General features: G+C 40.0%; 1 long non-coding RNA gene across 3 annotated transcripts in view; it reads left to right on the top strand.

Moving 5' to 3' along the window:
- The window catches only part of LOC108448028, a 97,713-nt gene that overhangs the window by 30,697 nt on the left and 46,137 nt on the right, over positions 1–20,879 (top strand). Inside the window, exon 3 of one of the 3 annotated variants that reach the window (XR_001863810.1) lies at positions 11,739–18,179. The exons of the other annotated variants lie outside the window; for them this stretch is intronic. This is a non-coding gene — a long non-coding RNA (uncharacterized LOC108448028). Of the gene's footprint in view, positions 1–11,738; positions 18,180–20,879 lie in introns of those variants that run through there. 3 annotated transcript variants of the gene reach the window in all.

Raw genomic sequence — 20,879 nt, 5'->3', positions numbered from 1 at the left:
CATGCAGAAGTGCACAGCAAAATTTATTTCACTTGCTGCAGTGCAATAGCAAGAGCTGTCCCTGGCCACAGAAATCAGTTCATGGCCCTGTAATGTAAACAATTTTTATCAATGAGCCAGGAGAAAACCTTAAATCATTATTTATACAATCTCTAAATAACACAAATAGTGGTAATATACATAAATACTGGAAATATAAATATTGGAAAGAAAGGACTTTTGATACAGACCTAGACCATCTTGGTAAGTAGGGTTCAAATCCATGTTATTTTGTTAAGCATAGGTAAATTAAAATCTTGAGTAAAACATAGTATATCTTTTCAGGACTCACTTTATCTTCAACAAGGAGACTACTAGAAATGTTTAGAGATTATGATAGATAACTGGTTGGATACTAGCTGGCTTCTTTTGTGTTTGTTTTCAACTTCCTTCCTAACACTTTAACTGTTACAAGCAAAAATCATGACTTTTTTATTCCACAAATTGATTAGTCTCAGAAAGCAAAAGTAATGCTGGACCATTGTCATGCAAAAATATTTTTTTCCAGAGATGAAATATAATATGAAAAGTTTTTCTTTAGCTTGTGATTTTCTTTGCAGTTCTCTCTTCTGTCTAGGGAATGTTCATGAAGGAATGCTCTGTTCCAACATCTGTCTCAGAGAGGGATTAGATGGATAAGATATGAAAGGCCAGGGTAGAAAAAATGTTTGTGTTGAACCAGGAAGGGATTGTTTCATTTATGGCTGTTTGAAGTGAGAGAAGGAAATGGAGAATGATGGCAGGGGCAGAGGGAGTGAGATTGGTAAGATGTAGGCATCTCACACATGTCATTTCTGGTTTTGGAAAACTGAAATTAAATATGCAAACACTATGGCTGAGACATCTTCGTGGATCTACCCACATCAGTCCTTGATATTACCAGAACAGCCAGTTCTATGCCAAAAGCTGTTAATAACTTTATATCATAGGAAAGCTCACTTCACAGTGGTGCCTGGACATAGTACTGACAGAATATTTAGATTCTACAATTTACACATTGGTCCTTATTAAATTCAGGAGCTATTTTTCAGTAAAGCCATAATTGAAAAACTCAGGTAGCCAGGGTTTGGGTGTTTTTATGTCTGTGTCTCTGTGTGTGTGTGTCTGTATGTCTGTGTCTGTGTGTGTGTGTGTGTGTGTGTATTATTTGTGCAATGTAGTTGTGCAACTGAAAAGGACTAAATCCAAATGTCCGTAGTGGGCATAGAAAAAAATATGTCTAAGAAACACCAACACTTGCTGTGAGCAGAGCCACAATGCTGGAGCAGGGCACAGAGGTGTGAGGTGTGGTGCTGTTTTTAGCTGCATGGTCTGAGGAAGCGTAGGAAGCACATAGGCAGCCCCATATCTGTGCTTTTATCTGCTCTTGTAATTGATCCCTAAGTCCCATGGGAGCAACTCATTCTATAATGAGTGATTGATATTTAAATTGGTGTTTACCATTGAATCTACTGGCTAGTATCTCCTTTGTCAGTAAGTCTATATCTGGTTATAGGCTGCAAAGCAAGATGGAAATGTGAACTCTAGTCAGTAACATTGTCAGAGTTGCTCTTAACCTGCTAAATCAATAAAATCAGAGGCAAGGGCTCATAAATCTCTGTCTGTGTATATAGCTGCTGTGATCCAGCTCCTGTGAGCCTGCATGTGGCCTCCAAATAGAGTTCCTGGCAGTTCATCTTTTTGGTCTAGAAGTACATCCGTGATAAAGCAGATTTAATGGGGAAGATCTTGCAGTGGAACAACATAGACTGTATGTTTTCTTTCTTCCCTCTCACCAAAAAGCTAATATTCAGTTTCTCTCCTGTCCAAGTCAGATTAGCTTCCCATAACAGCACTCACCCATTGACAGTCTCCAGTATTTTCCCTGATGACAAATTGAGCTCCATGAACTAGAACACTTACTTTTGCAACTGGCTGCAATGGATGCTGGAAGAGCCTTGAGCATTTGCATTTGGAAAGGGGCAAAGCTGTGTATTTATATTCGAGCTTTCTGCCTGTGTGTCTGAGTGTATATGTGATCTTATGCCAAACTAGAAAGTTCATATATGAATTGCAAAACTAATGTAATGTGCAGTGCATATGGAAAGGAACATTTTCATTTATGGAGCATGACACACAGTGATATCTGTAATCCCTTGGTTTTGTTAGCCAAGAGGAGAACAAATAATACTATTTTTTGTGAATAATATATTTGTGAAGAATCAATATTTTTAGCAGTTTCTCAGTAGAGTTATTATACCTTGTAAGTTATAACACTTTTTTTAAAAAATCTACCAAGTTACATTTGAAGAGAAGGCGTTAGCACATTCTCTTTTTTTGTCGTGTTCTTTTTTTTTAGCTTTTCTTGTCATAAATGCAATGTTTTGCTGCATACTTAGCATAAGTTCTAAAGTTTCATGGGAGCTTTCAAAACATGAAGAATTCTTATTAAATAGAGGAAGGAATGAAATAAAAACTTAACAAGGTTTCAAATGCATCAGAATCAAGAAGCGTGGCAAAGAGTCTGTAGAGTCAACAGATTCAGCTGTAAAAGAAGTTTTCCAGAAAGATAAGATCATTAAAGAAAAACTAAATTAAATCTTTACTTATTAAGGGAGGTTTCCACCACAGCTTTTCTTTATGAAGGGCTGAGTCTGATGGGTTGTTTTAAATTGCAGTGTCAGAAGAGATTTTTGAATAAAATTTATAAAATGAGAAGTAGGAAATCAGAAGGACCAGATGGTGTTCGCATGGGTTTTCTGAAAGAACACACATGCCAATGTGAAAATGTTATGTGTAATCTGTCACTTAAAATCATTCTCATTCCTAAAGAAGGAGAAAGCAACAAATGTGATACCATTTTTAAGCTATCAGGAATGATTTGGGGAAATATAGATCAATAAGTCTCACTTCTATATAGAGGAAACTATGGAAATTTTAATAAAATCTGGACTTAGTAGCCACGTGGAAAGATTTGCTTTAGTAAGAAAGACTCAGAACTGCTTTTCTTGGTGAAAGTCAGGCTCAAATATTAAATATTTCTTTAAAAAAGTGAGTATGCAAAGAGCTTTCCAGCAGTGTCTGCTCTGTGTTCCAGGCACAAGGAAAAGAGGGGAAGATAAAAGCTTCATCAAGCCACTGTATGAATCTGTGTTGAGTGCTGCATGCAGATAGGTCTAACCCTTGAATATCAAAGTCTACAGGAGTCTTAAAAAAAATACAGAGACAGCAACCCTGTTGGCACCACAAAACTATGAAGAAAGGCCAGCCGTCTTCTGAGACTGCAACATCACTGGCAGTCAAGCAGATTAATTTTATTGGAAAAAGCAATTTCAGACTAATGATGACAGAAAAAGAGGAATCTTTAAAGTCTTATAAAAATGTCATGGAACACACATGCAAACTTTAGAGACAAATAAATTGCCATCTGTTTCAGTCTTTTATTGTGTTTTCACTTAAAACAGAGTCATCAGAACAAAAAAATGTCCCCCGGTTCTCTTAAGCTGTGAACAGGGAATAATTTTCCTTAGCATAGTAAAAGGGCTACTGTTAAATGGAGCTTGAAGGTAGTTACTGTACACCTTTCGTGGAAAGAAAGGGCAACAACTCTCCTCCAAACCAAGAGAAAACAAAAGTCTGGAGTAAGGCTCTGACATTTGTAGGAGTTAAAGCTCCAGTGAGAATGGGTGGTTTAACCAGAACTTTCATTCTACACCACTTTTAGCACTAGTTTCTCACATTTCCTGCCCCATCCTTCAGGATTATCTTCTGCAAAATTTGGTTCTTGCAGGCACAAGGAACCGCATGTGAGGATTTGAGGTACATGCTAAGCCAGGGAACAAGGAATGGGAGTGGGTGGATCCTTGTTAGCACAAAGGAATTGATCCCATGTGTGAAAGAAAAATACTCATCTGCAGTGTAGGCAGTATCTGAACAAACCCAAAATTCCTAGGCCTTTTCCCCAGTATTGAAAGACCATGACACTCACAGACACAGTTTCTAAAATGCTAAAAACCTGTGATCGATTTTCATGGAGCTCACAATTATCCATAGCTGCCAGAGGAATGGAATAATAGCACCCAAATTACTAAAAGGAATTAGATTTGCATTAATACTAGGTGTGATTGCTCTTTCTTTCCTTCTGTCTTTATTTATATTTATGTACATAGGTGAGGATCTATCAGTATTGCCTAGGGGGATGTGGGTTTTTTAAATGTATTATAACAAATATTTACAAGTAATACTGCAATGAGCAGTTTTAGAACCGCAGCTTGTCCTCATCTTCCAGCATTTTATCTGACCTTTTTTGGAAATGGGTCTTTTCATCTATCCTAAGGCTAGTGACTAAGACAATTATTATTTAGAACAAACCTTCTTATGGCCAGCATCTCAAAACTATACACATCTATGTTTAAGAAGATATAGGCATATAGGCACTCATATACCAGCACTCACAATACCACAGACCACATTACAAGAAATTATTTCTCCTTTCCCCATTCTTGTGCACCAGAAAACACCTCTTTATATATGCTCCATTCCCCCTGACATCTACAGCAATTATGTTCACAAGAGGTGGATGTCCTGATAATATTTCAAAACATTTCACTTCACAGAAGGAGTTATTGCTGAGTGTTTTCTTAGCAAAAAGCAAAGCAAGTAGCCTCTCATCTTGATTAAAACCCTCTGACTTTTGGAATCTCCTGCTAAATTATAGTTGCCATACAGGAAGGGTGTAGGAGGCAGGAAAAGAATTGAAAAACTCCAGTCTTCTGTCAATTATCAAGTGTTTTAAATTTAGAGATTTTCCCATCAACTAGAAACTAAATCCATTTGGTTTTTGCCAGAGAAAATGGGTGAAGATGCCATTTCTAAAGTGTGTAAAGACTTTGTGGTTCATTTCACAATAATATTTGTTGAACTTCTGTGGCACGCTTTCAGAGGAAGCAAGACAGGGCTATGTTAGTCATGATTCACTAAATAGTACATCCTAATCCTTCCTAGTTTTTGTTTATTCATGCCTTGCTGTGGGATTTAGCTGTTAGCTCATGGAAAGAAAAGAAAAATCCCAGCAGATAGAGGAATGCAGCCTTCCAGTCCGCTGCTTGGAGGCAGGTTTGGATATTTCTGTTAGGAAGACTTGCTTCAATTCTGACAGAAACCCAAGTGCACAGGAAATGGGGAAAAGGAGCAGAAATAGGCTGTCTGTTTCTCTGGTGATGGCATGTGAGTCTAGGGAAACCAAGCTCCACACCCAAGATGACCTGGAAATCAGAAGTACAGCGTGGTGGGGCAATGAGCTGCACCTTTCTCCTGAGAACTCTTCACACCTCTGCCCACTGCTGCTGCCAAACAAAGCTGCAGCCAGGCAGAGGCCAGCTAGCTCCGGGTACCTCAGGGCACCTCCACGCAATGTCACCATGAGGAGAGAGTGCAGACTGTGCTAGGTGTCCCCATGAGCTCTACCTCCTGCATCACGTTATTTCAAAGGTTGCTTTCATTCTCCATCTCTCCAGGATGAGCTGACTGATACAGAAGCTCCTCTTATTTTTTCTCATCTGCTCTGAAAGAGGATCCGTTCATCTTGAGAGGCCCTTTTGTCAGAGGAGGGTGTCTCCTCTTTTTTTTATTTCCTCTTGACTCTCACTGGCCATAGCCTTAGTGGAACTGGAGGAGGAAGCTGAGTCACTGCCATGGGCAGTGAAGCCCTGTCCCACTGGTGGGGAGCAGGCATTGAGGGGTGGCAAACAAGGGAGTGAGTGTATTGAAATCCTGCCTCTGTTTTTCCGGTCCAGGTGATCCTGCCAGTGACAGATCTAGTCTGAATTTCAGCTACCACTGAGGAGGGCAAGGGTGGAGGGAGTAGAAAACCAAAGCCTGTGGTGCATAATGAAGTCCTTATGTGCTGAAAATTCATATTCGATAGGCTGTAGATGGAGATGTTGACAGCCACAATCTGTGCTTTGCAGGAAAAGGTTTTGAAGAGAAAATACCCTGCCTTTGCAAAGGCTGGCAGAGAGCCGGCATGGGCCTGCAGAGCATTGAGTGTGTTCATTGATGGCTCCCATTAGACAAATAAGGAAGAAATAATTTGATTTTTTTTTGCTCAATTTCTCAGTTGCTGAGTGTGTGGAACAAGAGCCACAGCATCCAAGAATTCTTTATTTCTCTTCCTCAGCCTGTCATGGACTTGGTGTGGGAAGTTGTGCAAATCTGCTGTGTTCTGGGCACCTTGGTTTCTTCATATCAAGTTTTCTTCATCTCAATTCTTTGCAGCTCTTGTGAAACCAAGTATCAAATATTGTTACTAACTAAAGTAATTTGATGGCATTTCTAGTCTTGGTCCTCAAGAAAAGTCACAGGTTTTGCAAATCTCTCCCTTTACAGTGAAAAGGCATTTTCCTACACAAATTACTGTGAAAATGTTGTGCTGAGACCCCATAAACAGGATGAATGTGTGTTCTGTGGCCAATGTGTGAGAAAGCAAAGACTTCATCTGTTTCTTCCTGCGCTGCTTTGAAGCAACTGGGATAATAGGACCTAAAGCATGGTAAATTCATTAGTTTAGACCTGTACTTAAAAACCTTTTAAAAAGGTTTTTAAGATCCATTAATTTGGAGGCATGTATTCTTGGTTGTAACACAGGGTTTTAACGTTATGTTTGAATTGCAATAGGAACTTCTTTTTGCTCAACTGCTCCAGTACATTGTCTATCCATTTCATACATCTTTCATCAGTAGTCATTGCTAAGGTTATCTCACTACATTATTTCTCTTCAGTTATTCTCGTAATATTGGACTCAGATTTGCATGACCCAATTTGTGAGCACGGGTTAGACAATCTGTCACTAGTTGGCATGCTGTTCAGTAGCTATTCTGCTGCCCCAAACTGCAATACAAGAATTTTCACCGAGAACTGGACTACCAGATATTAATCCCCGAGATCCCAAAACCATGTTGAGCATTCATTCTGTATAAAGAGTGCTCCATCATATCCATATAATTTTATCCCTCTGTTTCACCATATTACCACAGGTTGACAATCACTCACATTTCCCACTCTGCACTAAGTCATAGAGGAGCCACCTGCATCAGGCTACTGTAGATTTTACTGACACAGGAATTCTCCTCAGTATTTCTATGGTGAGTTGGCCATGACCCACACATACAGCTAACACATTCACTGATATCTTGGCTGTATCAGCATGGAGATAGGGAGATAGATAGATAGATAGACAGATAGATAGATAGATAGATAGAAATATATACCTACAGCTATGTCTCTTATGAGAGGAGTTGTACCTGTTTGAGCTAAAAGGCTGCACCCCTGGCTATATTCAGGTGTATATTCCAAAGGTAGTTCTTCCCTTTTGCCTTTTTAAATTTCTCAAAATAGTGTACTGAAGTAGTAGTTAAAAATGGAGGCCCCAAAGAATAACCTCCTATCTGTGGTGGCACTTCCATTGTGCATGACTCTGCCAGTGATTCATTAGATCCCCCCTTTTGTCTAGGCTTTTTTTTTTTTTTTAATTAGTATGCCATGTCACAATATTTTTTTCAAATTAAATGAGATCCACCATGAAATACATAATTTTGTACATAGAAATTAGGACAGGATGGAATTATACTTCTACCATAGCTAGATCTAATTTTAGGTTGTTTGAACCACTGTCACAGTTTTTGCAATAAGTTTAAAATTGTATTTGATACTACCTTGATTTAATGTAGTTTTTTATTCTATATACTAGTGTGAGCATCACTTTTAATTCAGGAGATCACAAAAATACTGTGGAAAACATTTATTTTCTGCTCATTTTTGCAGTGTCATTGCATTTGAGTCACAAGAACAGATTTTTCTATCACTAACATTATATTCTTAGAATATAATGGATTAAATGCAGAATAAACACTAAGTACGGAACTCTCTAGATTATATCATAAAGTATATGTTGTTAAAAAAACTCCTCTCAGCACTGCCACTTAATATTTTATTCTTCAAAACATTGTCTTGCATAAATTATATGTCATGCAATCTTCACCCTCACCATTTATGACAAAACCCATCATAATCTCCAGATCTGTGATCCTGTCTATTAAGACCATGATGCTGAAGTCTCTTGTAATTTCTGCTGTGAAGCCACGGATGGCCTGACAGGCAAAACCTACAGTTCAGTTCTGGTTCAATGAGCTTTATTTCAACAGCTTTCCTCCCAGTTTTCTCCTCCAAAGCAAATTAGAGGCACCTATATAATAATATAGCATTTCAGGATACAAGCAGCAGTTCTGGGGTATTCAGCATTAAAACTGCCATGCTTCATTCAAGGTTGTGGAAAAATGTGCATAAAAACATTTGGATAAGCATTCCCCATGTTTTGAGTCATTTCATACAACGAAACAAAACCTGGAATGTTTTTGGTTAGCTAAAGCTTGCACAGATTTGCATGCAATTTTGGAAATGTCTGGAATAGATGATAGTGATACCTTGAGAGCCCTCCTAGAAGCACAGGCTAGACAAGAATAAGGGAATAAAGGTAGGGATTTATTTGAAGGGCCTTCAAAGGTACACCCAGGGGAGCCAGATGCACCCCAAGATGGACGACAAGTCACGAGTTCTTCACACTTTTATAGGTTCGGTTCATTTGCATATCAGGGTTAATTCTCCAATTAAAGCTTCAGTTAATGATGTAATTCCCCTCAGCTTGCCCCCATTTAGAGGCTTTTTGGTTCATAGTGTTTGGGCCTAGTATGGTCTGAGTGTCCTTGGAGAGCAGGCCTGGAGAGGCTTTGTTATGTCTACCTAGCACGAGAGAGCAGAAGTTAACAGGCTACAAGAAACTTCAGAGTTACACACTAAGCTGTACAGAATTTGAAAAATATAAAAGTTTAAACCTGTAAGTCAATAGCATGGCCTACAGAGCTTAGGACGTTGCATTTGTTTCTGTTTCTCTCTATTCAAAATTCAGATGTTTTCAGCCATGTCTTTTCAAAATTATCTCACAATGATACCTTGAACTGTTGCTGCCACTTTGTGTTCTTATGAGGAGTAATCGGTGGATTTAGTTATATAAGGACTATCTTGTACTCCTGCAGATATTATGTATATTTTCACAGAATCCTAGAGTGGGTCAGGTTGGAAGGGACCACAGTGGGTGATCTGCTCCAAGCTCCCTGCTCAAGCAGGGTCATCCTAGAGCACATGGCACAGGATTGTGTCCAGACCCTTCTTTCATATCTCCTGTGAGGGACACACCACAGACAACCTCTGGGCAATTTGTTCCAGTGCTCAGTCACTGCACAGTGAAGAAGTTCTTCCTCATATTCAAGTGGAACTTCATGTGCATCAGTTTCTGCCCATTGTCTCTTTCCTATTGCTTAGCACCACCAAGAGGAGCCTGGCTCCATCTTCTTAACAGCCTCCCTTGAGACACTTGTAGATGTTGATGAGGTATCCTCTCAGTCATCTCTTCCTCAGCCTTCTCCCATAAGAGAGATTCTCCAGTACCTTAATTACCTTTGTAGCCCTCCACTGGACCTGCTCCAGGAGTCCTATGTCTCTCTTGTACTGAGAAGACCCAAACTACACACAACACTCCAGATTTGGCCTCACCAGGGCTGAGTAAAGGGGCAGGATCACCTCCCTCAACCTGCTGGGAATTCTCTGCTTAATGCACCCTAGGATACCATTGGCCTTCTTGGCCACATGGGAACAGGGCTGGCTCATGTACCGTTTGTTTTCCTTTAAGATCCCCAGGTCCTCCCCACAGAGCTGCTTTCCAGCAGTTTTGTCCCCAGCCTGTACTGGTATCTGAGGTTATTCCTCCCCAGGTGCAGGACCCTGCATTTGCCCTTGTTGAATTTCAGACAGTTCTTTTCTGCCCATCTCTCCAACCTGTAAAGGTCCTTCAAATTTTAATTATGATCTACCTTCTCCATACTGCAAAATGTGTCACTAAAAAATTTGGCAACAAAGTGAAATAATTTCCACATTAAAACAACATTCAAAATCATATTTCGTGTTTTGTGGGAATGTCACGGGGTAGCCAGTACTACCCACCTTCAGCTCAGCTGGTGATCTTCCACCCACCGATAGCCCATCCTGCTGGGAATGTATGTCCATGGGCATTTGCAAATCTAGACCTGAATCCAGTAGTACAAAGACAAGGGGGAAGTTGTTATTTTGCTAACTGGACCAGAATATCAGATTCACGTCTACAATTGAGACAGTAAGCTGTTGCTCAAAGTTTTCATTTTGGAAAACTGGCAATTATTTGCCAAGTTGGAAAGAGGGACAGAAAGTGGCAGTGGAAACGCATCTTTATAATCTTTTCCTTGAAGTGTTCCTACCATCCAGATGTTTCTGGTGACATCTGTCTTTGCTCAGCGAACAGATGTCATTGCAGACCCATCACCTTATGCTGAGTAATTGAAAAAGCAACATATACTCAGCTCAGCAACACCCTGTTTACAGAGAAAAGCTTTAATTTCAGCACTTTCAATTTAGAGTGCTATTTGGAAACATTTAGCTCATAAAAAGCCTCACAGTTCATGTTTTGAACTCATCATGACCTGAACATTTTGTTAACAAAGTACCCTGTTAATGTTTTGACCAAAAGAACTAATGTACTTGGGGCTAGTTGTGTTGCCAAAGTGGTGCTCGCTCCTAAAAAGGGAAAGTTTTAATTCTATTTTCAAAAGCAATGTTTTACTCCTAACTATATATGGAAATGTCATCAATCAGCCCTGAAAACAGAGTGTGCACTGCAGTGCATTTTAACAGCTCGTGCTCCTGCCTGCGTTCGGCGTAACCAATCTCCCCACACTGGGGCTCGTAGCGGAAGTCTTTTGCTGTGTCTGTTTTCCCTCTACTAGCTTGGGTAGATGTGAATATAACTTTTCTTTTAATCACCAGCAATGAATAATAAAGGAACAAGCTAATCCAAAGAGGGGATAATAAAATACCTTGCCACTCCCAGACGAATTTACAACAGAATTCCTTGACTAAGGTGGTTGTGCTGGTGGTTTTTTTAATTAAGGTCTAAGCCACCTAAAGCCTTCACCTTCCATAGGTGCAACCTTCTGATGTTGTCCTGGTTTTAATGCAATAAAAATTAATGTAGTTAAAACCAGATCCTAAACATTTTAATTGGTGCCCTATTAATACCTACCGAAGGACTTCCACAACCAAAAAACATCTTCTAACTTAAAGAGGTACATCATTTAAGCATTAGATCTACCAGGAATGGTAAAAGGTAGTTGTTTCCTAAGTAGTTAGTGAGGTCAGACACTTTGGTTTTCTAAACCAAATCCCAAGAAATCCCTGAGAGATAAATTCAGCAGCAATGAAAGTAGCAATCACTTGGAAATACTACAACAGTAAAGAAACACAATAATTAAGGGTTAACAAAAAGTGGTGTATTTGACAAATCAGAACCGAATCCTAAAAACACTGTGCATGGGAGTATGCATGTGCAGTTGTCATTTACAAGCTACTTACTTGTATTTCATCTCTATCTTTTAACTTTTTTGTAAGTCTTGATCAAAACTGAAAAGTAATATATATTGTGCATATTTTAAACAGTCGTATTAGCTCCTGTTTTGTTGGGGTTTTTTTGTATGAAGATCATCAAACATTTTGGTTTGCTTTGCTTTTTTTCATTGCCATCATCTAACTTCTACTGTCTCCTTCATATGAAAATAACAATCCCTTCTCATTACTTTCAGAATTGCATTTTAGGAACTCAAAACAGCCTTCTACAAGCCCGTGGTAGAAGAGTTCACATGGAAGAAAATATCAGTCAAGTAGACAGGATGCAAAGAAAAAAGCAAAAGAGGATAATAAACGGGAGGGAGGCTTTGTGGCTTCTTAAAATACTTCCAGCTAAATGTAGGACAGCAGAGATTTTGTCAAAATTAGCAGTCAACATGATGTAAGTGTGTAGGATAAAATTTATTTCATTGGTGAGGAAAAGACAACTATTGTAACTTACTTAGCTACAGGATATTGTTTCTGACACTTCATCAGCATGTTGTTCTTAATACAGAGGCTGAACATTATTTGTGTCAAAATCGTCACTCGGAGCCCTTGCTTTCCAGCAGACTTCAGCTTCTTAGTCATATGCAAACTCATGCAGTTATTTTTTTGGGGGGATTCAAACTCTGTTTGAGGCCAGAGTAGTAGCAGATAAACAGAAAGAGACAGAGGCCTTCCTCAGAGCTCAAACTACTGAGCACAGATTTTTAAATTGAGGGTAGGAAGGTAGGAAGGTAGGAAGCCTGGTGATCTATAAGGGACAGTTCACCTTATTAGAAAACAGGATTCACGGTTAGAGAGACTTACTTGGTCTTTACCCATGTTTGCAACACCCTCTTTCTTGAAGAGATGATGCTACATATTTCAGAAAGTTCAGCTATTTATAATGCTTACATTAAATGCTGAATATCTTGAGTTACAGCCGGCAGTCATAAAGCTTTATGAGAACAATTGGATATGTTTTAGACTTTAGCTGTTCTCTCTTAATCAGGGTTTGGGGGAAATCTCCTTCAGTGAGTGTATTTTCATGAACGGTCTAGGTGATGGAAAACAGAAAGTCCTTATTAAATCTGCAGACAATAGGAAGGGTGGAGCTTCAGACGTGCTGAAAAGCCCAAAATGATCCTGAAAACTGATGTTGCATGAAAAAAAACCAGGATGGTATTCAAGAAAGAAGAACACAGAGTTCTACATTTGGCCAGGAGGAATCAGCTTCTCAGATGCTCGATGGGGAACAACTGGTTGGGTGGACAAAGACAGAAGAGGATCCTGGGATTATAAAGCACTGCTGGCTGAGTATAAATTAGCCACATCATCCTGCTCTGGACAGGCCAAACACTAAGCTAGGACTTATAAACACAAGAAAAGACATGCAGCAGCTTCTGTTCTACTCAGAAAATAACACCTGCTGTTCTGCTTTAGCCAGTTTTGGTGTCTCCACTTCTCAATCCACTCCAGCTCTATTTTCTAGGATAACTTTTACTCTAGACTTTGGAATACCTTCTTCAGAAGACATGAGGCCAGCCACTCTTGGTGAGGACATGCAGAATGAGCAGAGCTTCAACCATTTCTCCCTACTCCGCTGCTCTGCCGTATGCAGTGCCCCAAAGGGCACTGGGCTGCTCATTTTGCATAGCTTTTTTTGGTTTTCTCATTTTCATTTGAGGAGTTAGGCCTGAACCCCACATCAGACACTAGGTTCTGAAATGCTCTGTTCCTGGTTTCTCCAGAACTCTAGGCTCACCTCCAAGCCCTTCAGACAGGAAAATGTCATGTCACATTTGTATTGTCTTTACCTCCGCAGTTCTGCAGCACCGCCAGGCCAAACATCCGTGGGACGGAAGGGGAGACAGAGGAAGGGATAAAAGGTCGGGTCTCCAAGTATTGCACATAACTCATTCAGGGGAATCAAGATCTTTTGCATTCATAATTTTACTTGAGTTCAGGCCAGTCAGTAAACATCCTTATTCTGAAAAATATGTTGAACAGCTACTGAAATCTCACATTTTCTGCTGCTGGCTTTTTCTAATTTGTTTCTGATGAGAACAAAGACATTTACTTGGTCGGACTTAGTTTTCCTTTATTCAGTATGAATAAAGTATTCGGTATTAAACAGTATGCCCTTCAGAAAGCAGGAATAGTCATAAATGAATTATCACAGATTGCATGGGGAATGGCTTTCTGGGGAAAAGCAGCCACTGCTGAAGTCCAGTATTCCCTTTTGCCTACAAAAGACTTAAAACTTTGATATTTCTACTGCAAGCTAGTCACAACACTGGTTTCAATTCCACCATCCAGACAACACACCACCTCCCTCAAGTGGCCAGCAAATTTAGGATTGTTTTTTCTGCTTTAAGGAGTGTTTTCTGACACTGCCCAAAGAACGTGTTGAAGAATGCACTTTATATAAACATTAATAGATCAAGTTTAAACCATTCTGCAAAATAAAAGTATTTTGAATGGTATAAAGAGATAAAAATCTCACAGAAACAAATGCTTAGCTGGCATCACTTCAGCACTGTAGGCTTTTGATGAGAAGAAAACTGAAATAGCTGTTTTTTTGTGGATGGGCTCTAATAGCTTTCTGCCTGCGGTTACAGGCATTCAGTTACGGTCACTGCCACGGCAGGGATTGTATAAGCACATAAGCTAATCAAAACAGTGGCACATTTGGAAAAGCAGCACTGTTAATTCTGATGGCTTGCTCAAATCCTCATTGGAATAATTACAGTTTTCTTCTTTTGTTCAAAATGTTCTCCATTTAGAAACAGTTCTTTTGTAATTTACTGCCTAATATGTGCTTGCAGAACAAACTGAAACAATGTTGGGGAAGAGCTCACGGGAACTCAAACCAGAATTACATAAATTAAAAAACCAGCAATAATGATTGTAAAAATTTTAAAAGAGGGGAAACAGCTTCATACTTCAGGAAGCAACCCAGGCATCGCTGCCAGCGTTCAGGATAAAGTTCTCTCATGGAACAATGTGCTATAGAAGTACCTTACAGAGAGACATAGACTCAACACATGAAGCAATGCCTTTGTGTGCACATTGACAATAGTCCCCATGGCAATGGGTAAAGAAATTCCTGCCATGCAGCCAAGTCATGCTCATCTACACATCACCAGACACCTGTGAAATTCTGTGGGTATTATCCAAGATGAAACATAATATTCACATAGACTGCTACTCCCCTGTCAGTGACCAAACACTGTGATAGTCAGGGTTACCTCATATGAGCAAAGACTGATAGCAAACACAAAAGGAAAGCAGTTCAGATAGAACTGGGCAAGGAATGAAAAATTAAGAGCACCATAAAAAATATTTTAATTTGTAGACTCACAAAAAATATCTAAATAAATCTGTCCAACAAAAGTCCGCACCACACAGAGGTTTAGAGAGGAGACAAAAAAGTCAGTGATGCCAAGTCACCAAGTTTCAAGGCCTAAGTCAGTCCCCAGCAGGAGTCAAGAATAAAATTGTGCAGCACGACACATATGGCCAAATACATTATAAGCATTGCTCTTGCTAAAGGCAATGTTCTGTTCTGGGAAGTAATTTTTGTGTTTCTTTTGCTGGGTAAAACTGCAATCAGGTAGCTCCAACCACTTATTTTAACAAAAGCCTGTTAATTAAAGCAACACTACCCAGCCTCCTTCTTGGCATTAATGAAGTGCCAGAGGAAGGAAGCCTTAGGCATTTATTTTCCTCTCAGAGCATCTAATATCCCACATTACAGCCGGTGGAAAAATGGTAACACATTTCCTGACTAGGGGAAGAGAGAGAACATATTTATCACAAAAGCTTGAAGTACAATGTTTCTTCAAGCAGTCTGTCTGAAAGCTGTTGAAAGGATAATGTCCTCCACATATTTGAAAGAAACCTAAATGTATGAAAAAAGGTCCTTCTTGCCTTACTACAGCACCAGGGTGATTTAGGTTGACTATTGCAGGTCTCTGAAAAATTTGGCCAAATCAGACTGTACAAAACTTGCAGGGGGTGTGATAGAAGCAGGGCTAAAGACAACAGCCCTTAGCTTGTAGAACAGATGTGAAGAGGAAGGAGATAACTGCAGATAACTTGCAAGGTCATCGTTGCTAACTTTGTGTGATTAATTGACAGCTACACCCCCCATCCAGTCGTCTGCTATTTTCCCTTATTCTGTGGCTCCACCTTGAGCTGCCTTTCTTTCACTCTAAGAAGCCTTTAGACAGAAAATTGAATCTTTGGTACCAGATGTGAGCCAAACCAAACTCCCACCTCTAAATATCCCTGAAGTTTAGAATTGCTTGAAATTTAAGCTTATATCTAGATCCAGATTTGGCTGCTTGAGGTCATCTTTACACCTTTTTGTTTAAAAAAAATAACATCATCTGATTTCCCCAATTTTATTTTACTTCAGCCCTTTGAGTCATGGTCAGATTGGCTTACCAGAGGCCCTGGTAACCTACCATATACATCCCGCTCCCCCGCCTCTTCACTTCATAATCTTCCAGAGATGAAATTCAAGATTGCCCGCTAATTATAACAGGACAGCTTCTCAGACAGATGACTTTCCAAGTAACCTTCTCATTCCACTCATATTCAGGGAATGAAAAAGTATGCCAGAGCGTTATGTGATGACGGATGAGGGCCAACATTACAATTTATTTTTGTGACCTGGCACACATGTAGAAACAGAGAGTATGATTCAGTGGTTTTTGCAGCCTTAATCCCTACTAAAGAGTGGCTCTGCCAAGGTAAACGTGACATTTTAAATGAAACTGCTTTGCATACACTGCATGGAACCTGAGATCCCACTTTTGTACTGCGGTTTCCTTCTAAAATGTAGCTACTGCCTGACAGGGCAGAGTAAGTCTGCAGTCTGGGCTCCCCTGTGCCAAGAGTGTTTGGTCTGCTTCAGCAAATGGCAGCGATGAGCAGACTGTGCAGAAGGAGCAAGACAGATGTTTTTTGAACATGTACATTCCCAAGGCTAAGAAAAGGAGTAAAAATAAAGGCTGGATCCCACTTTCCTTCCCCACCCAGGCAACTCCCAAGCAACAAAATCCAGATTAGGCCCCACATTTGTAATAACAGCACATTTCCTGGTAAATCAATCATTAATCTACAGAGCTAGGAAAGGCAATGCATCTCGTCATTATATCCACAACTCAAACCAAGGTTTTAGCACTGGGACCAGTTTCCTTTTTCCTCTCGCCATTGCTTCCTTTGTGCTCTATTTTTTATTTAAAAATACAATATTGGCCATTTTTAAAAAGGAGGAAGAGAAGGAATAAAAATCATTTAGTGCTCCTTATAGCACCAATCCAACCCAGCACAAAAAGCCAGCCTCTGCTTATGTACATTATTAGCCAAAATCAATGAGTTTTATCCAAAAACTTAAAGGTAGCCAAACAAAAGCCTGATATATCCAAGAGCTTCTCTGCACCAGTGTGGCAGGAATGGCACCACTTTTCCTCAGGCAAAACCCCACCAAAATACCTCACATACAGCGGGCTGAGCAGTACGACAAAATACAGCTCATCTCCCACTCCCACGCTCTCCCAAAGACCTTGCTGTGAGAGATTTATTTAGACTAAGAGCAAATCATTTCACTCAAAGATCCCATAGTCATCAAATGTCATCAATCATCATAATCTCTGACTGCCACTGCCCAGACCTGGACTACCACAGGTACAACCTGTGTAGTATATAAATTATATGTTTCCAAACTCTGCATAAGCCTGGGAATAGAAGAGCACAGAGTCAACAAACAGCTAACATGAGTTTCCTCATCATGCTCATCTCTGCCTGGAGAGAACAAGGAACATTTAAGTATTCCCATGCCTCAATTCTCATCCACCCCCATCCACTTTCCTTCACTCAGATATAGTTTGTATGTAAACAGGTGAAAATTTGAAGCCCCAGTAAAGCCCAATGCTTTGGACTCTTGAGACTGAAAATCCCAGGCCCTGTCAGAAAGGAAAGAAAGATTTCTATTTATCTTTGAAAATGTGACAGTCCTACAGGAATCTATTGTTGGGACTCAGGTAAATTGATTGTCTTTGAAACTGGTTTATTCCTTATGCTCTGCTGTGGCCACAACAAAAGATAGTGAGTCTTCACATGCATCCTCAGTGTGCACACACACACACACCCCCCTTCTACCTTTCAATTGTCCCTGCTGGACAATGAGATTTGTCCTAACATAAGACCACCAGGTGGGAATTGCAGGAAGAACTGTCTGGATGCTCACATTATGAATGCATTCCAGAGCGGGGGAGCTGTGATGATTGTGATTGACTTGGCCTGCAAAGAGGGTGTACAATGCTGATGCAGGCTGGGCCAGCTGGGCCAACTGGTCTCCCAAGACTGCAGGCAGCTTCTGGGTGGGCTCACACATGCACACCCCACAGTGTTCCCCAGACACCTGCAGGGTGCATCCAGCCCAGACTGGGAACACTCACTTTTGGATGGGTGAAAAGTGCTAAGGTCACAGACAAGGGTAAAATCCTGAAGTAGCTTCATAGGTGCTTTGTGCTTTGCACCTGTGCACTCTGTAAGGCCAAAAACTGTACACCTCTACAGTACTAGGTAAACCTGCTTATATCATGTACTTCATTGGCAATATTTATTTAGATATTGTACGAACAATAAATTTAATCATAATCATCCACATAATCAGTGTCATATTTTTTGCGTCCAGCTGAGAGTCTTCTCTCTACTGCTCTGCTACATCTACTTAACATGTAGGTCTGAAAACAGCTGAAGCAATAATTTCTACATTTCTTTGTTTAAATATAGCCAGAACAAGACTGGCTATTTGATGTAAGCCTACTAATGAAAATGCTACCACCTGGGCTTTTCACCCTCTTAATGCTAACAGGAGAGAAGGGTTCAGAAATCCCTGTTCCTTCAGAAGAGAATGGGTGGAGAAATGGCAGAACATTTCACGAAGAAATAAAAACCAGAAACATTTGAAAAACATGATTTTCCATTCACATTTCTTAAAAATATTTGGAAAGACCAGAAAGGGGACAATCCCATGGATTTTTCTAGTCAAACAGGTATGAAATGGGCCCCTCCTTATGTCACAGAGGTGCCAGAGAGGCTGGTTATATGCTTTCACCATCTTAAATGTTTTAGCTTAGCCACTGTTACTCCCCTACTTCTTTACTCCTCTAGCTTCCCCAGTAAATAAATCCCGGACCAGATGTATGCAAATACCACCTAGCAGGGATAGCACAGGTTTCTTATCCTTTCAGCAAGGTCAGTGTGGACTTCAACCACATTTTTAGGCAACTGGACACAGCATCCTCTCTCTTACAGCTATAAGCTTTTCCTAATTCAGTGGAATCTTCTACTATTTAAATGGTTTTTTTCCAGAGCATAATTTAAACAGGATTGACCATAATTATATACGTTTTGGAAACTGGAAGAAACATATGATAGGAAATGGATGTTTCCTGCTTTCCATCAACTCACTCTGATGCTCTCCAAAAGCTTTGAAAAGTTCTGTTTTTACTGATCATATCTTTTTGATATTAGAAGCCAAATTGCTGGAGTTTACAAGTCAACAAGTCCATCACATTTTCCTTTCTATACACCACCACAGTATTGCATTGCAGGAGTAGCAATAAGCCAAGGAGTAATGGGTTTAAACTAAAAAAGAGTCAATTTAGACTGGATATAAGGATGAATTTTTTTACAGTGAGGGTGGTGCAACACTGGAACAGGTCGTCCAGAGTGGTGGTAGATACCCCATCCTTGGAAACATTCAAGAACAGGTTGGAACTAGATGACCTTTATAGGCCACTTCCAACCCAAACTACTTCCAGCTACTGTGATCCTACGGTTCTGTCCATCTTTAGAAAAGTAGTGCAGACAAAAATGAGAAGTAAAGCAACTGGCAACGAGGAGGAGAAATAGTATAGTGAGGAAAAAAAAAAAAGAGGAAAAAAAGGAGGAAAAAAGACACAGGGACATAGAAACACATCCACATGTCTCTCCAGCTACTTAAGCATCTTAAGAATACTTCACACTGGAAGGAGGGAAAAAGTGAAAGCAGCTTTGAAATGTTGTTAGCTGTTAAGGATATCTGGGTACAAAGATATTTGATTTAATCAGGACTATCTCAGCTCATTATTCTATAAACATTTCTGCAAAGATAGAAAGAAATTAAAACACGTAACATAAGAAGATGATTTGGCTAAGCTATGGTATTAACTTTGCAAACACTGACACAGAAGATGTTAAAAACTTTCAGATTGCGCATTAGCACTTCTTTTAACTGACTAGTTACACAGGAACTTTGGAAGCATACTACACATCATGGATTTAGGGTCAGATTTAGCCATTTTTTATTGATATAAGGACCCAGAAAATTCACAGGTCACTCAATTTTTATTTCCAAGGAAAGGAAAACAAGGTTGTGAACAAAACTCCTGCCAGTATTCAAACAAAGAGAAATGAAATCACAGTAGTGGACATCAGAAACCACACATGTAGTCATGTGAAGGTGCTGGCATACATAAATAGGTCTCCAAAGTATGTGTTGCCTCTTTTTAAACCAAAAAGAACTTGCATGGGTTCCTGAAAGACTAAAACAGTGACAGCCACTCTGAAGGACTTGGGAGCACTTCAGGATGACATCCTGAGCAGCATTGCCTGTTAAATTCGGCAGATGATCAAGGTGCCAACCTGTTCTTCAAATCTTACCTGTGAGAAATCAGACAACTCCTAGCTAAAAAAACTAAAATAATTTATTGAAAACAGAAAAATTGAAAAATTACAGAAATTAGAAAAATATAAAAATCTGGGATCCTATGGCTCGGTAGATGGTATGCCCCAGGAGCGCAGGGATCTGAGATCTTCTGGCTGAGACAGCACTGGAACCTCAGGAAGAGAAAAAGAACTTGCAGTGCTGGGCTGACTTTTAGCTGGTCCAAAATCAGGAAAAAAATTATTAAAGGCTCCTTAACAGGAGTAAGGCTTTTAACGCCCAGCACTGGCACCCACCACAGCTAGCCCGCAGAGAAAGAGACAGCCTCCCTGTTCTCGTTATTTTATAGTGCCTTTGCTCCGCCCCAGTCCACCCACAGCCTGCCCACAGCCTGCCCACAGCACACCCCTTTGGTCCAAAGTGATTGGTGCTTCCCTTTTGACAGAACATCTCTGTCTACCTATAGCTCGTCATTGTCAGGGGGTAGTATCAGCTGAAGTAAGGGTGGTAACATGCCCTCATTAAGATTCAGGTTGGCGATGGGGCTAAAAATAGCTGTTGGCTGTTAGAAACTGGGGTTTTGGAGTTGGTCCTGGGTCTAAGGTGCAAAGTAGAAACCCTTAAAAAA

This window comes from Corvus brachyrhynchos, unplaced genomic scaffold (genome assembly GCF_000691975.1).
Source record: "Corvus brachyrhynchos isolate BGI_N302 unplaced genomic scaffold, ASM69197v1 scaffold14, whole genome shotgun sequence".
Lineage (NCBI taxonomy): Eukaryota > Metazoa > Chordata > Aves > Passeriformes > Corvidae > Corvus > Corvus brachyrhynchos.
The sequence above is the reverse complement of the archived record's forward strand: the minus strand, read 5'-3'. Positions and strand labels throughout refer to the sequence as shown.